Below are 3,573 nucleotides of genomic sequence, written 5' to 3'. Positions count from 1 at the left end.
GCTGCGTCAACTAGAGCTGAGCAGCCGGCCGCCCGGGAGTGTGTCCCGGGGGCCCGCGCGAACACGCAAGCGTCCGCTCAATTATTCTGCAAACAGGAGGAGGCTGAGCTCCCCTGCACAATACACCTCGAAACCCTCTCAGGTCCCGGCGGCGCGCAGCGCCGTCCTAAGTACTTGGTCGGGTTCGAGAGAGGCGCAATCGCCCGGAGTTTGGCGAGTAGACGCTTTAGGTGCGACCACCCGTGCTCCCAACTGAGCTTGCCGCTGCCGACAGAGGCCCGGGAGCGTGCTGTCGTGGCATTGCCGGCGGGAGACAACACGCGCCACCTACGGTGGCCGGCAGCTCCAACGCCAGCGCCACAGAAGGACAAAAGCCCCACTTGGGTGCCGAAGCGAACTCTCCCAGCACAGCGCACGCGCCAACACGTCCGCACAGCTGCGATACAATCCACCTGCGAGAACCGCAGAGGCGACCGAGCAGCAGACGGCGTCGCGGCGCCGAGCGCCGGGCGGCGGCGCATCCTCAGCGCACACAGTCCTCAATCGGACCAGCACACTGCAGATGTCCACCGCGCTTCGCACCGGGCCCGCGAGGACCTACTTTGGCCGCACGGCGCCGCGTGCAGGGTGCGCCGGCGCGCAGCTGCGCCGCCTGCCGCCTCCGTCGGCCGGCGCGCCTGCCACTGGCCGCCCCCACCAGCCGGCTGTAGCGCGTGCGCCCACGCACCGCGCGGCCAGCACGCCGGAAGGCCCCCCCTCACCGGCCGGGGACGGTCCCACCCAGCCACCGCCGCGTATCGCTTCACACCCACATGCCATTCACGTTCGTGGGCATGGTGGGTATCGCTGAAACAACCGGTTGGTAGCTCAACCGATCGTCGCCATCACTGATTCACCTCTAGCGAGAACAACCGCACCACAACGGTTTACCAGTTCTTCATTTGCGTAACGTCACCAGCAAACGTAGACGTCCATCGCCATTTGCAAATTCAACGATTGTTGCATGCCTGTGTCAGGTGTCACGACACACTATGTCTGCCCACATACACGCAACAACATGTGCACGCTTCGCGAACACGTGGAAGGTGGCCCCCGTACGTATGCGATGTCCATTGCGCGAACGACTGTCAACCGGCCTCTGTCGCATGTCGCAGATGTGGAACGCAGTGCACCATGCTATCACGGTGTGTGAGAAGAGACGACTACGTCTGACAACACGCGCCACTACATCAACAGACGGCTCATGCTGATCGCCATCCACGGCATACCATACTGCAATCCAGCTCTTATAGGGAGACGACACGTAGCTGAGTGCACAATATTTGGACCGTATGGTTCGCCGTTGTTGGCGCAGTCGTGGTACGGTCACACATGTACCACGATGTATCATTCAGTACATGAGGACCAATGTGCGGTACAGTGTGTGATTTGGACGTACAACATCAGCGGACAGTTGCCACAAGCCGTACCACAACGTAGGCTGTGCTTCGCCATGCGAATGCCAATGAACAACTGCGAAGGGCATTGAGCATGTACGTCCTGCCGCCATCCGCATTACAGTGTATAGCTGCAAGGTGTTTAACATGAAGCGATACTCTGGGGACCGGGCAGTGCGAGTAGCAAACTATATTGCGGGGGTTGCAGTTAGGCAACACTACACTAATTTAACGCGTCGTATGACAATTACAGAGCAGGTTAAGGCCCAACGTGTGTTGGGTTAAGGCCCAACGTGTGTTGGGTTAAGGCCCAACGTGTGTTGGGTTAAGGCCCAACGTGTGTTGGGTTAAGGCCCAACGTGTGTTGGGTTAAGGCCCAACGTGTGTTGGGTTAAGGCCCAACGTGTGTTGGGTTAAGGCCCAACGTGTGTTGGGTTAAGGCCCAACGTGTGTTGGGTTAAGGCCCAACGTGTGTTGGGTTAAGGCCCAACGTGTGTTGGGTTAAGGCCCAACGTGTGTTGGGTTAAGGCCCAACGTGTGTTGGGTTAAGGCCCAACGTGTGTTGGGTTAAGGCCCAACGTGTGTTGGGTTAAGGCCCAACGTGTGTTGGGTTAAGGCCCAACGTGTGTTGGGTTAAGGCCCAACGTGTGTTGGGTTAAGGCCCAACGTGTGTTGGGTTAAGGCCCAACGTGTGTTGGGTTAAGGCCCAACGTGTGTTGGGTTAAGGCGCAACATAGGTTAGGTTAAGGCGCAACATAGGTTAGGTTAAGGCGCAACATAGGTTAGGTTAAGGCGCAACATAGGTTAGGTTAAGGCGCAACATAGGTTAGGTTAAGGCGCAACATAGGTTAGGTTAAGGCGCAACATAGGTTAGGTTACGGCGCAACATAGGTTAGGTTAAGGCGCAACATAGGTTAGGTTAAGGCGCAACATAGGTTAGGTTACGGCGCAACATAGGTTAGGTTAAGGCGCAACATAGGTTAGGTTAAGGCGCAACATAGGTTAGGTTAAGGCGCAACATAGGTTAGGTTAAGGCGCAACATAGGTTAGGTTAAGGCGCAACATAGGTTAGGTTAAGGCGCAACATAGGTTAGGTTAAGGCGCAACATAGGTTAGGTTAAGGCGCAACATAGGTTAGGTTACGGCGCAACATAGGTTAGGTTAAGGCGCAACATAGGTTAGGTTAAGGCGCAACATAGGTTAGGTTAAGGCGCAACATAGGTTAGGTTATGGCGCAACATAGGTTAGGTTACGGCGCAACATAGGTTAGGTTACGGCGCAACATAGGTTAGGTTAAGGCGCAACATAGGTTAGGTTAAGGCGCAACATAGGTTAGGTTAAGGCGCAACATAGGTTAGGTTAAGGCGCAACATAGGTTAGGTTAAGGCGCAACATAGGTTAGGTTAAGGCGCAACATAGGTTAGGTTAAGGCGCAACATAGGTTAGGTTAAGGCGCAACATGGGTTAGGTTAAGGCGCAACATGGGTTAGGTTAAGGCGCAACATGGGTTAGGTTAAGGCGCAACATGGGTTAGGTTAAGGCGCAACATGGGTTAGGTTAAGGCGCAACATGGGTTAGGTTAAGGCGCAACATGGGTTAGGTTAAGGCGCAACATGGGTTAGGTTAAGGCGCAACATGGGTTAGGTTAAGGCGCAACATGGGTTAGGTTAAGGCGCAACATGGGTTAGGTTAAGGCGCAACATGGGTTAGGTTAAGGCGCAACATGGGTTAGGTTAAGGCGCAATATGGGTTAGGTTAAGGTACAATATGGGTTAGGTTAAGGTACAATATGGGTTAGGTTAAGGTACAATATGGGTTAGGTTAAGGTACAATATGGGTTAGGTTAAGGTACAATATGGGTTAGGTTAAGGTACAATATGGGTTAGGTTAAGGTACAATATGGGTTAGGTTAAGGTACAATACGGGTTAGGTTAAGGTACAATACGGGTTAGGTTAAGGTACAATACGGGTTAGGTTAAGGTACAATACGGGTTAGGTTAAGGTACAATACGGGTTAGGTTAAGGTACAATACGGGTTAGGTTAAGGTACAATACGGGTTAGGTTAAGGCACTTGGGGGGGGGGGGGGGGGCCCGGTTTGTTGATTGTGATTATCGTAAGTAAATGACTGCGGCATC

The sequence above is a fragment of the Schistocerca americana genome, unplaced genomic scaffold (assembly GCF_021461395.2).
Source record: "Schistocerca americana isolate TAMUIC-IGC-003095 unplaced genomic scaffold, iqSchAmer2.1 HiC_scaffold_919, whole genome shotgun sequence".
NCBI lineage: Eukaryota > Metazoa > Arthropoda > Insecta > Orthoptera > Acrididae > Schistocerca > Schistocerca americana.
Note: the sequence above shows the minus strand (reverse complement) of the source record.